Raw genomic sequence first — 14889 nt, forward strand, 5'->3', positions numbered from 1 at the left:
ATCCACATACACTAGAAGTACAGTAGTGTGGGAACCGTCTCTTTTAATGAACAAGGTCTGGTTTACATACTTTGCTTGTAGCCATTAGAAATCATGGCTTTATGAAACCTTCCAAAGTCCAAACCATGCTCTCGGAGATTGATTCGGCCCATATAATGCCCTCTTCAACTTGCACACTTTCCCATGAGTCTTAGTAGTAGAATATTTAGGGGGCACATCCATATACACCTACTGTTGGAGTTCTCCATGTGGAAAAGCATTCTTGACATCTAATTGCTGTAGGTTCCACCCCTTATTCAATGCACATGAAAGGACAGCCCGTTGTATGTTCATTTTGGCAATAGAGGCAAATGTCTCTTGGTAGTCAATGCCATAAGTCTGAGTGAAGCCCTTGGCCACCAATCTTGCTTTGTACCTCTCCACGGTCCCATTTGCCTTGTGCTTGATAACAAACACCAATTTGCACCCAACATTCCTCTTTCCTAGAGGCAAAGACACCATCTGTTATTTCCTTCCAGTTTGATTGAGATAATGCTTCTTGCCAAGTTTTAGGAACAGAATTGGAGGACAAAGAGGAAACATAACTTTGAAATTTTGGGGATAGGGGCTAATATGAAACATAATTGGAAATAGGATGTTTGGTGCAGGTTCATGGCTGCTTTCCTTTAGCAGTTGGTAAGTCTAAAGTAGGATCAAAACAAAGGTTAGATATAAGGCTCACTTGGAGGAACTGGTTCTTTAGGACTAGGAGCTGAAGCTTCCAACTGGCTTGGCACTCTACGTGGTTCTTGCTGCTTTCTTTGACGAGTCTTCGGAGGTCTTTCCTCCCCCCTTCACATCATCCACTAGCTGCTCCTATCTAGTCACTCCATCTTCCAAAGAAGGATCATCAACAGAAATCCTAGGAGAAATATTTAAAGGAGGGATCAAGACCAGAGCCTCTTCGCTAAGACTCTCCCTTGAAGAGGTCTAGGGGAAAAAGAAGAGAACTTTTTCCTGGAACATCCATAGGAATGACAAGAACTAGGATGATAACACTTATAACCCTTCTGTGTAGGAAGATAACACAAGAAGATTTACTGTAACCTACGTGGATCCAACTAATCAAGAATGTGGTGGTTTCAGGCAAAGGCAACACAACCAAAAATCTTAGCTGGTACAGTTAAAGGCTGTTGTCCCTAAAATAATTTCAAAGGAGCGGTGCTGGTCCAAGACTTGGGAAGGCATTTGGTTAATCAAATAAGTTGTAGTAAGGACTGCATCAAACCAAAACCTAGGAGGCACATGTGTAGTTAAATTAGGGAACGTGTTACCTAAAAAAGATGTTTACTCTTAAATTCGGAAACCCCATTGTGAGGTGAAGTGTCGATGCAACTGGTTTAGTGGATGATGCCATGGTTAGCCAAATAAGATGGGAATGCACCACCCGTATGAAGGATTTTGATTGTGGCAAACTGTGTCCTAACCATCTTTTGAAAATTTTGGAAATATAAAAAAATATCACTTTTTTGGTGAAGTAGACCCATGTAGTCGTATTGCAACAATAATGAATGTGACAAACCATTTATGACCAGAAAGAGACATGGTCAGAGAAGAACCCCACACATTAGAGTGAATAACAAAAAAGGGAACAATACTAGGATGATTAGAAATTGGATAAACATGTCTAGTTTGTTTGTCTAAGATGCAAGCCTCCCAATGAAAATCATTCAAATTACATCTTTTAACTAAATTAGGAGACAACTTAGACAAAATAGGTAGAGGAATGTGGCCGAGACGTTGTCGTTGTAATAAGGTAAAAAAATGTAGGAGAAGTGGAACTAGAGGCCATAGAAAAAGCTGATGGAGACTCATCTAACAAGTAGAGTTGCTCTTTCTGTCTACCTGTCCTAATTGTCCACCCCATTTCTAGGTCCTGAAACACATAATAAGAAGAGAAAAACAATTATTTTGTAGTTCATGTCACAATTGAGGCTACTAATAGATAAAAGATGAGCCAAAAACTTAGGAACATGCAAAACAGATGATAGAGTAAGGAAAGACGAACAAATAATAAATCCCTTTCTAGAGATAGGAGAAATAGATCCATCGGCTATTTGAACAACCTAAGTCAAAGAAATAGATACTGTTGAAGTATATGTAAGTTTTGGGAGTTTTACTGTTCACGTTACTGTTCACGTGAACAATATTATGCTATTGTTTTTATTATATTTTCTATTTCTAATGTGGGAGTCTTGCTACATAAGTTTTGGGAGTTTTTAGAAAGTATAGTTTCTATTTTGGTGGTAGTTTCTATTTTCAGAACTTTCTATTTTAGGAGTTAGGAAGTTACTAAAGCTGTAATATTTTGTTTTCTTTTTCTAGAAGACAATTACTTGTCTCTCAAGTTGTATTAGATTTATTAGAAGCTATAAATAAAAGTGCTCTGTGATTCTAGACTTTTAAGCAAGAATCACAGCCTCTTTCCTCATCTCTCTTCTTCTTCTTCTTCTTCTTCTCTCTTTTCTTTGTTCAAGTTCAGCTGCTGTTTTGATTATTTAATGCTTGTTTTCTAACATGGTATCAGAGCAATAAATATCTGAGCCTATATTCGACTGCAATTTGAGTTTGAGAGTCCTCTTTAAGCCCTTCTTACCTACCACAGCTCTTGCTGCTCTGTGCTTGCTGCAGAACCAGATGGACAATAAAGTGAAATAGTTCATCTTCAAGAGGTCTAATTCCAACTATTTATGGCTTCAAGGTCTGGGCTTTCATGCATGGAATACTGCTGTTTCAAGCCTACTGTTTGTACTGGAATTTGCTACCTGATTGAAGGCCTTGAAGCCTACTTATACCTGTGATGATGTCTCTGATTTATGTTGATAAGTGCTCTCTGATATGGCTGATGACACCACTAGTTGAAGTTTTTTTTTCCCTCCTCCAAATTCTGCTGATGAGGTGTCACTGTTCTAAGCTACTCTACCTTAGTTATTTAGAGTTTGTTACTCTCTGCTACTGTGTTGCTTGGCTGTTTACAGTTTTTTTTCCTTTCCCCCATTCAGTTATCTACCCCTATAATTTGGTTGTCACAGCTGATTCTAAGGCATCTCCTGATATGTTGACCACATCTTGATTTCCCTACCTAAATCTGCATTGCTTTTCTTCTCAGACTGAGTTCTTCATCTGGTTCTAGGTCTCTTGTGGCTAAGTTCTCTGTTTCCGATTCCTATATGTTTTTGCTGCATTTGGAATTCACTTCCTTAATTTTCTGTTTCTGCAACTGAGAAAACAGTTGTTGAACCTTCGTAACCTGCCATCGTCATCTGAACCCCCTGATCCTTCTCCAGTACTTGCTGCATCTACTAATCTACCATGAGGAGAGTCTGAATACTATTTCTTTGGTTCCTACATGCTTGGAGATTGAAGATTATATCTACCATAAAGATCTCATTGAAAATTGTTGCTTGGGATCTTTTTATACTGGATAATTGGTTGTCATTAATTGTCCACGTGTAATGCTACACGTGAGGGGGAGAATGGTACCTTATTCTATATCTACTCAAGATGTGCTGATGGATATTATTAGTGAAGATCTTTGCCCTCAACTTATGGCATTCTACAACAATATCATTGCCTATTTTTACCTATATTGCCCTTTTCCCTACCTACTTGATCTGTAGTTACCCATACTACCTTACCTACTTGGTCTGCAGTAACCCATATTGTCCTTTACCTTACCTACTTGGTCCGTAGTAAGCTATACTATTTTCTACCTTACCTACTTGGTCCGCAGTAACCCATACTGTCCTTTACCTTACCTACTTGGTCTACACGTGAAGAACACCTTACTCTTTTCTACCTTACCTACTTGGTCCGGATAACCCATGGATCTTTTACCTTACCTACTTGGTCCACAGAATCTACACCCATCCCTTTACCTACCTCTTGGTCCGTGATATTGCCCTTTTCTACCTTACCTACTTGGTCCGCAGTAACCCATACTGTCTTTTACCTTACCTACTTGGTCCGTAGTAACCCATACTATTTTTTTTAACTTACCTACTTGGTTCCACAGTAATCAATATTGTCTTTTACCTACCCATACTTTACCTGTTACTTGCCTTCTTGTGAAGCATTTATATGGACATTGGAGTTGCAATTTTGAAGATTTAGTGTGGATATTTCTCCCTGCTACCGGCATTACGTGGATAATGCCTTTTGCCTACCTACTACTTGCGTTCTTGTGAATCATTTATATGGACTTTGGAGTTACAATTTTGAAGATTTAGTGTGGATATTTCTCCCTACTACCGGCATTATATGGATAGTGTCTTTGATCCTGCTATACTTATGGACTTTGTTCGACTTCAACATTGTCGATTGTTCTCAATATTGGATGGTTCTATTGCAATGAAGAATTTTTTTTTTTTTAAGTCGGTGTTGATTATCTCCTGGGTGAAGTTTTTCAGTGTTTATCGACATCTGCCATTGCTACACGATTCAAGATTGGTGCTACTTTTCAAGTTTATTCTTATTGTGCAAGCTGAAGTTTTCTTTGTGTAGACTCTAGCTTGAGGGGGAGTGTTGAAGTATATGTAAGTTTTGGGAGTTTTATCCCCGTTCACGTTCGCCGTCACGTGAACAGTATTATGCTATTGTTTTTATTATATTTTCTATTTCTAATGTGGGAGTCTTGCTACATAAGTTTTGGGAGTTTTTAGAAAGTATAGTTTCTATTTTGGTGGTAGTTTCTATTTTCAGAACTTTCTATTTTAGGAGTTAGGAAGTTACTAAAGCTGTAATATTTTGTTTCCTTTTTCTAGAAGACAATTACTTGTCTCTCAAGTTGTATTAGATTTATTAGAAGCTATAAATAAAAGTGCTCTGTGATTCTAGACTTTTAAGCAAGAATCACAGGCCTCTTTCCTCATCTCTCTTCTCTTCTTCTTCTTCTCTCTTTTCTTTGTTCAAGTTCAGCTGCTGTTTTGATTATTTAATGCTTGTTTTCTAACAGATCCATTAGCTGTACGAACAACCTAAGTCAAAGAAATAGAGGACTAAGTATGAAACAAGGAAGATGAACCAATCATGTGCTAGATTGCCCTAGAGTCGATTATCCAAGAGGGATAAGTCGAATTGACATTGTGACAACTGAAAGTACCTATAGAAGATTGTAGATTAGTAGGGGGAACAACAATAGAGGCTACACTCGTATTGGAAGTAGGTTCCGAAGAGGACATGTCAAGTTTGGACATCAATTGGCAAAGGTGCTCGAGCTTGTCAGAGGAAAGAGGTGGTGGAGTACTCAGGGTGTCAGAATTTGCTTGATGTGCAGATGCTTGCTTATTGCCTCTATTTCCATTCCTAACTCCTCCACGAGAATTTGTTGAACGTGTATGCAACTTCCAACACTTGTACTTTGTTTGACGCTCTTTTCCACTATTCTCACACTTCATTGGGGAGCGAGAATTGCTAGTAATAGACTTCTTATTGCCAAAACCAGTCACCAATGTAGACTAGTCAGACGTCTGAGTACGTACCATAGCTGTCCAATGACTCTGAGTACGTACCATAGCTGTCCAACGACTATCCTCAGTGTCAACCATTGCATAGGCTTGCTCTAGAGAAGGAGAAGGTTCTGGTAAAAGAATCTGTGCACAAATGTGATTATAGTCAATATTCAGCCATGCCATAAATGATACACTGAGCTTGTCTTCCTAATTCTGACAGGCAGCAACATTTGCATTACAAGATGGAGAGTAAAAGACGGCTATAGAAGTTAAGAGTCTGATAATAGCGTCAAAGAGTGTGGTAGGACTGAGACATGGTAAGGCCCTTTTTTTGTTGTAACTAATGAATTTCCTCCTAATTACAAAGCATTGAGCATCATTCTTAACCTTGGAATACGTTTCTTTAGCAACCTTCTATATTGTAGCAGCATCAGGAAGGAGAAGTTGACTGTCTGCATTACGTGGTTTAACTGAATTAAGGAGAAGTCCCATAACCAAGCATTCATCTGTCTCCCACTTATCTTGAACCACACCAGGAGAAGAGGGCTTAATAGAAGTTCCATGAAGATGCCAGTCAAACCACGAGCACCAACCTCAAGAGATACAAAATGAGATCAACAAAGATAATTGTTCCCATTAAGTTTAACAATGGTCATCTAAAGGGGAGAAAAATCAAGATCCCGAGAAATAGAAGATATGGGAGGATCGTTTATGCTAGATACATCAGAAGAAGCAGTAGATACTGTATTGACTATCACAAGAACAAAGAAAGGTTAAGGGACTAAGGAAAAATTGTTTGGGTAAGACAAACACCACCAAAAACAAGACACGAAAGAATTTTTAGGAGATAAATTTTTTAGAGGATCAAGGAAGGGAGGCTATGGCCCTAGTAATAATTGCAAGGCATGGTGATAGTCCTAGGACCAATTGCAACAAGGTACATGGATCCTAGGAGGATCACAAGATGTGGGCGATGCCTCCTAGGGGTTGCAACACTGCTGGGAAGGTTAGATAAAATCAGCAGGAAGAGTTGACTCCTCTAGAAGCTTGTGTAGGTTGCAAGATGGCCTCTAGAGGCACTAGGTTTAAGGATGACCAAGAAGGATTGCAGAAGGTAATCAATCCTTTTAGGACCAATCGTAGGATGGAAAAATTCAGGCAGTGATTCTGGATCTGTCGCAAGCCTGCTATGGTTATTGCAATAGAAGAAAAAAGGCCAAGCAAGGTTGCTGCGATAGTTTTAGTGCGGTTCGATGGTGGTTGGTGGTGATTGGGTGGTGTTGCGACAGCTAGAAGAGAAGAAGAGGTGGTGTCTGTGGCTGCTGGTTGTCCTGCAATGGTGGTGCAAGGGCTCTCAGATCAGAGGTGGCTCTGATATCATGTTGAAAGAATTGTGGAAATTCTGCCAAAGAAAAAGGGGCGTACCCAGTGCCGAAGCTCCCACACTGTGGGGTCTGGGGAAGGGACTTTCTAGGCAGCCTTACCCCTGCTTTTTGCAGAGAGACTTTCTAGAAATCCTGCCAAAGAAAGAACAATCTAAATCTTTCAGTGTGGGAATATTACATGAGAAATAAAAGATCCTAGCAAATACTTCCGGGAACAAGTTCCCTTCTATGGCTGCAAATCTACCCCCAATAAGGAAACCCCAATATGAAAAGTAAATGTACTAACTGCTAAATCTGCCTTACAACACCTAAACTCCAAAAAAAAGGGCTCAGGGAAGCCTATGTTAGGTAAGAAAAGGGTTGTAGATAGTTTGGATTAGTTATGGGATGAATCTTTGGAGGAAAGATTGGTTCTTGCTAAGATCTTGGGCAGTCTTTGAAATTCTTTCTTTTCTTTGTTTCCTTGTCTTTTGTTTTCTTTCTTTCTTATCTTCTCTTTCCTTTTCTTGTAATTCTGCCGCAAGAACCAGAAAAATAAAATAAACAGAAAAAAGAGGAGGGAGTGACTGCCACAAGAAAGAGGGAGGGGGAATCTTGGAGCTGTCGCAAGGGTGGGAGGGGGCTGGGGAGGCTTGCGCAAGAAGGTTGATGGGTGGGAGTGGGTTCTTGGTGGAGTTGCCAGGTAGGGAAGGGGTTTAGGGCTGCAGTACTTGTTTGATTGGAAGAAAGTGCTCGAATGCTTGTGGATGCTGGAGACTGGAAGAAGATGCTAGCAGGAATTTGAAGAAAAACTCTCAACTGACCTCAAGAAGGCCATGATCTTTGTGACTCAAAACTCAAATATTTATTCAATATTTGGACTTAGAACTTACAATTGAAGACTAGGCTATTTATAGCCTACACTAAAGACTTAGACTAATAAAGAAACCTAACTTGACTCAACTAGGGAATTAGAAACTAACTCAACTAGGGTTTCCTTTATAAGTTAGGAGACCATTTACAAGTAAATGACACGCACATGAATAAAAGAACTTGACTTAAAATAAAAAACCTAATTATCCATAAAAATTCCTATTTAAAAGAAAAACTCCCTATGACACAAGAACTCAACTACTAACTCATTCTAAAAATTCAAAACATAATTGGACTCAGAAAATAAAAACATAAATTCTGAATAATCATCTAATTAGGGCTTGAAAATGACGAAGTTGCCTCGACAACGGTTCAATCTGCCTTTGGTGTGCCATCTTGGTTGGGCCTTGGGGCCCAAACTAGGCTTTCAGTAGTGGGGGTGACCTTGTCAATATCACATGCCATAAAAACCCACCACTCAGTTGCATTACAAAAAAACATTATATTATTACTTAATAGGTAATTTACATTGTAAAATGTTATAATTCTATGGGAGTTATTGATTCAATCTGGATTTGGTGTCCCCGTCCCGACACAACACCATCTGAACCAAAGGACCCAAATCCGTCCCAGAAAACCTTGACTTACAATTTTTTGTAATAATGGGTAGCTAACTTTTTTTGAAAATTCAAATGCAAATCCTAAGTCCCTACTATCTCACCTCATTGTTACACAGGGATTGAAGTATTGATCCTGTTCCAACTTTGCAATGATGGTCATCACTACCTCAATAAGTTCATACCTAACCCCAAATGTTTGCTATATTGGTATTTGGGGTTAAGAAAGTAAGCTGTACATTTAAAAACTCAAAATTAGATATAGGCTATGAATTTAACATCAAATGAATTGATTACCAAGAATTTGCATATCTACTTATTAGCCTTATGAAGTGGGTGCATACGATGTGCAATCCATCTATCATTGATGATCTTTAGGAAGTTCCTGCAGGCTCTTGGATTTGATTGATATACGGCCTCCCTCATTGCAAAAATGGCTGTGTATAGATGGGGCATAGTTGGCACCTTCATAGAGGCGTCCACTAAATGTAGGACCTTCAAAATGGGTCTATCATCTTCAATACTATCCTCAACTGTCAAAAGTCTTTTGATGGTATCGTGTTATCACAGCCCGCACAAATATAGGCCCAGGGCCTAGTTTGATAGGTCCATATGGCCTAGTCCAAGAAATTTCCTATTTGAGTAAGATTAGCCCATTGTCAAGAAGACCCTACACTTAGAGGAGACAAGACTAGAAAGATCTTTTGTAAATATCTAGCTTTTAGAAATCTATCCTAGAAGTATCCAAGAATTGGAACGTTCTCCACCCTTGGATGGAGGGCACTCTTGCATGGATCCTAGCCATACATTATATATAAGAGTGCCTATAAATAGGGGAGTTCTCATTGTGCAGAGATACCAACCAAACAATTGAGTCTAAGAGCTTGTAAGTGAGTTCACTAGTAATAAAAGTTCTATTCTCTCAAACTCTCTTCCATAATCTTTAATTATCTCCTCCTCATTCTCTTAGTGGTGTTGTGGGTTGACTTAGTAGACTAGCAGGGTGCTAAGTGGTGGCACAGTTGGCTTAGTAGAATACTGAAGCCGTGACAATTTGGAATTAGAGCTTCGTTTGTGACGTGGTTAAGCTTGTGGGGATAAGCATCATGACTAGCGGATCCTAAGTTTAAGATGTGTTGTCAAGCGAGCATGTCTGTGAAAGGGAGACCAATACCCACAAGGAGAAGTGTAGGAGCAAGGACAAGTTGGTTGATGTTGGAAGTACCATAAAGCCACGTCTAGCTTAGGTGGAGTTGGCAATGTCTGAGTCTCTGAGACAAGGGATACGTCTTGATGTTGAGGAGCAAAGTAGCTAGAAGCTTAATAGATGAGTGGATGAACTTAGGGAATCCTTGTTGGGAGCTCATAATGCTATGGCATATAAACAACGACATACGCACATTGATTTCCTGCAATTTTTATATCTTATACCCTTTTATGGGTGAATTCCGTGTATTTTCTCTTCTAGAATTTTCGTAAATGTATATACAACATATATTACTGTCAAGAGTTAATTTCTTATTATTTAGATATTAGATATTTAGGTTAAAAAAATTAAGGATTAGAGGCTTGAACAAATTGATGCCTTACCAAGCTAAAGTGTTGGAAAGTGTGGCCTATTTGGAAGCTCACATCTAGGAGTTGAGTGAGGAATTGGCAACTTGTAGAAGAACAATGACTGAAGTAGCCACCATATGATGGAAGTCATCCAAGACTGAGGTGCCAAACCCCAAGCCTTTGAGGGAAAGAGAGATGCAAGGGAAGTTGACAACTTCCTATGGCCTATGGATATACTTCAAGGCAATGGCAATCGAGGATGAGCCAACAAAAGTAAGGACTGTTATGCTGTACCTCACCAACCACAACAACTCTATGGTAGTGCTTTACCTCACCAGCCACAACAACCCTATGGTAGACAAGGAGTTATGCTGACATGGCAAGAGTTATGTGCACCGTAGACATGGGATGATTTTAAGGAAGAACCTAAGAAGCAATTCTATCCAGAAAATGTAGCTTTCTTGGCTAGAAGAAGTATTAAAAAGCTGAACCACACGGGGTCTATCCAAGACATGTTAAAGAATTCTCTACACTTTGCTGGAGTTTTCGAATATGATCGAAGAAGAACTTCTTTTTGACTTCATGTATGGTCTCCAAAATTTGCAAGATTTACAATGCCAGGGTATACATAATCTTGCATTGGCTATAGTAGTGGAGGAGTCATTGGTGGATTTTAAAAGAGAAAAGCACTCGAAGGCCAAAATGGGGCATGTCGGCAAAGGCGGGGGGGGGGGGGGGGAGGATCCAAGACCAATCACTCCAAGGAGAGCATGAGCAAGGCCTCTTCAAGTCAGGAAGGCAAGCCTTAACAGAACAACAAAAACAAATTCACACCCAAGGACAAGTGCTTCCTTTTTGATGGTTGACATTGGGCTAGGGATTGCCCTTAGAGGAGGGCTCTCAATGCATTGCTTAAAGGGTGCAGATGAGGTGCACATGGGGTCCTTACAACAACTAGGTGCCATTAAGGCTATACCAATGGAGGTCAAGGCTGCTACCTCACAAAAGAGTCTAATGTATGTGGAAGTGTGTGTCCATGGCAAGACCATGGACTAAATTTTGGTTGAAGTGCCTACATTTTTTCACATCGAAACGAAACTTGAGATATTTTGTTGAAACCATACGTTTCGACCAAAATTTGCAGACTTAAACCATTTCATAGGTTTCAACCGCAATTTTGCAAGGTTCGACATCCAACTTGTTTTTTCCTGGGTTTTTGTTGATTTCTATCCCATTTTCATTTAATTTCCACGACTTCTTTGCTGTCAAAAACTTCTTTTGCTTAGCTTTTGCCTCCAAACATCTCTTAAGCCACGATAGCTACAAAGGAAACTTTGGCAGAAATATAATGTGAAGCATGAGCCATACCCAATAGCTCTTAACTTCCCATTTTTTTAATTTTTGTTTTGTTTATAGCTTTATGCCTTAAATTATCTTATATTGCCTTGAAATTAATATATGTTTAGTCTAGGACTATGATCTTTGATTGTGTGTCCTTAAGCTTTTATTTTTATTTTTATTATTTGTTACTTTTATTTTTATTTTTTGATTTTAATAAATATTTTTTAAATTATATATTTTGAAAAAATATTTATGTATATATGATATATGGGCTTCAACTTAATATATGTGAGACACCATCACTTGATCTAGTTGGTCATCTCATTTTGTTGACTTGTTGTATATGTAACTATTCTATCAAACAATTCATGTATGCTGATAATTATCTGCCTACATGCAATACAGTTTGTACTTGTTGGAATTAGTCATTTGTTAGTATACTTGAATGATAAATTTTCAATGGTTTTTTTAATAAAATACTAGTTCCATTGTGTTTATTATGCTTTAAATAGGTAGGAGGCAAGAAATTAGATGAAATAGAGGTCATATAAGGCCCAAAACCTAGGGTTGGAATTTCAAAAATAAGTAATTGGTTTCGACCGAAAATTTTGTTTGAAACTTGGAGATCTCGCATTTTCCCTGTGTCCAAATTCGTTCCTTGGGCAAGACAACTTGGGCTATGGTTGATAGAAGTGGTACACAACTTTTTCTTGATAGGGGGGCAAAGAGACTTGGACTAATAGCGTCCAAAGTAGGAGGACGACTTAAGGTGGTTAACTCACAAGCTTGACCCATTAATGGAGTTGCTCGAGTAGTTAAGCTGACCATTGGAGCATAGATGGGCATTGTAGACTTGTCAATGGTTCCTATGGACGATTTTCAATTGGTGTTGGCTATGGAGTTCCAAGGCGAGTCAAGGCGATACCAATGCCCTTCATTAGTACGGTATGCATCATGTAGGAAAGCCCACCATGCATGACATGGTTCAATGAACTAAGGAAGTCCTAAACTTCTTTCCGCTATGTAGGTGGAGAAAGGAGTAAAGAATGGGGAGATCTATTTAGTGGCACTACAGGAGGACAAGGAAGATGCTCCTACGAAGGTGTTGCCTAAGCAAATTAGAAGTCTCTTGAAGAATCCAAGGACATTATGCCATTGGAACTTCCCAAGAGCCTTCCACCTAAGAGGGAAGTGGACAATGAGTTTGAGCTGGAGCTTGGTGCCAAACCACCTGCTATGGCACCTTATCAGTTGTCCCCATAGGATTTGGAGGAGTGAAGAAAACAACTCAGAGATCTATTTGATGATGGCTTTATACGAACTTCTAAGGTTCCACATGCTTCATCAGTCTAGTTCCAAGGGAAGCATGATGGGCCACTATGGCTATGCATCGACTACAGGGCGTTGAACAAGGTAACCATGAGTACCTTGATGAACAAATCTTCCATCCCTGCCTTGACAAGTTGATGGTTGTATACTTAGATGACATTGTCATCTATGGTAATACTGTAGAGTAGCATGCTGAACATTTAAGGGGTGTTCTTCAAACACTAGAGAACAACAACCAACACTATGTCAAGAAGGAGAAGTGCTCGTTTTCTCAAGAAGAGGTGATATTTCTGCGTCACAAAGTAGGGGGTGGAACACTAAGGATAGACAAGAGGAAGGTATGAGCCATTGAAGAATGGGAAGCACCTACCAAGATTTATGAATTGAGGTTTTGGACCTGGTCGAAACCGACCTCAAAACCTAGATTCCGATCCTTGGATGCAGGTGCTGCACAACCAGAAGTTACCGATCACACGACAGTAATGTGAACAGTAATTTGGCAGATAATTTTTCATATTTGGTGAGCCCCTAGTCCAGCTTGCAAGAAGATAAAATAAGAGAAGCTGTTCTGCATGGGAATTTTAGAGATAATTTAGGGTTTGTTATTCGTTTATCGGGATAGCTATCCTTGACCGTCGTTGAGCCAATGAAGATGATGGGTAGTAACTTGGTTGTCTTTGAAGTGTAAACCCTAGTTCTTGGACTTTGTTCCTTCACATCTCCCACTTACGGGGCCCATTTCCCATTACTACAGCACTTTCCCTTCTGTCCCAACCATTTTCTGGGCTATCTAGACCGTGGTGGGTCACTAGAGGACTGATTGTTTGGTCCTAGTCATCTTGTTGGGTAAAAATGGTCTAGATTTACTGGAAGTGTAGGCTCTGGCTTTTACAATGTCTTTAAAGTTGTTATGGACTTGGGAAATGTGAAGTATGAGGATTTAAGCTTGTTTCACATCTTCCTTATTGGTTATAAATAGTTTAAACTCTGCTTGAAACCCTTTGTTTGATTGTTTTGGCTTGGGAAGAGAGAAAAATCTTCGAGAAGAAGTAGAAGGAGAAGAAGCTATGAGATGGAGCCTTATACACTAGGAATTGCATCAGACCTCTTGTTTCCATTAAGTATATGTTTCTTCCCTTTCAATCACTTTAAATTTATCATGATATGTGGATCTTGTTGTGGGGATAAAACTTAATGGATTTAACCTGACCTAACCTATCTTTTTTCCGTCTCCTCTTGGAGGAAATAATGGTTTGGATCCATCATATTAGTCATGGTTTTTATCGCTTAACCCCAGATAGGGTCAGTTCCCTAGACCATCCCCCCGTGGACAAAGCCTTGTTAGTGGCAGATTTGGCACCATGTGTGGGTGTGGCTTGACTTGACCTGACCCTGTAAGACTTTATTTTGATGTTATGTAGGTAGGTTAGCTTATTATATGATTGTTTAGGTCAAAAGATGTTTATGAGAATATACCATGGATTTTAATTCTTAATTACTTTAATCATCACTACGAGTGTGTCGCTGTAGTTAAGGTTTTTGGGGTTTGCTGTTTATGCATCATACATCATTATTCTTCTTTTATGATCATATTGCATTGGGTATGCGTAGATGTGGATAACGATGATCATGAGATATCGTGAACAGTTGTGGGAATGTGATATATTGATTCGCTGCTTCACTTATTAAGTAAAGTGCACATGGTATGGGACACGTTGGATTAATGTAATAGGTCATGACATCATTTGAGCCCTGAAAAAAAGAATGACATACATGTGAGATTTTGTGTGCATGTGGTTGAGAGAATGAAGCCAGTACTAACGTTTTCCAATAAGGTTTTAGTTGTTAGATAATCCTTAAAAGTACTAGCAATGACTGAGGTATGTGAGATATGACCAAGATCTCAGTGAGATTTGTTAATTGTTTCTCACCACTTGTCTCATTCACTTAGATGAAAATCGAGGTACCTCCCAAAATCTCACGATTCTCACCCAGGTTTTCAAACCATAATATGATCATGAACACCACTACAAACAGCCACTGTTTGCAGACTTAATAGCAATATAGGAATAATATATCACAGTGGATAGCAATAGTTAAAAGTAATCATCACAATCCTTAGCAGCACCTAGCAAAGAAGTTGATTTCCCCAGCCCAAAGGAAACAAAAAAGAAGAAGCAACAAATAAGCCTGTCACAAGACAGGTTTGGGGTTAAAAAAGATTGAGGATGAACTGCACTTCAAGAAACACTTCAACAGTGACATGTAGAGGAAGTTGATAATGGTATTGCTATTGAAGGACAGCCTTGGGGATTGAAC

The 14889-nt window shown here is 39.2% G+C and overlaps 1 protein-coding gene across 3 annotated transcripts in view; it reads left to right on the forward strand.

Annotated features, from left to right (window-relative positions):
- LOC149002350 (uncharacterized) overlaps positions 1 to 14889 on the forward strand; it is a 50221-nt gene that overhangs the window by 12523 nt on the left and 22809 nt on the right. The gene's annotated exons all lie outside the window — the stretch shown is intronic.

This window comes from Hakea prostrata, chromosome 10 (assembly GCF_041222555.1).
Source record: "Hakea prostrata isolate BN-2017 chromosome 10, UWA_Hpros_2, whole genome shotgun sequence".
NCBI lineage: Eukaryota > Viridiplantae > Streptophyta > Magnoliopsida > Proteales > Proteaceae > Hakea > Hakea prostrata.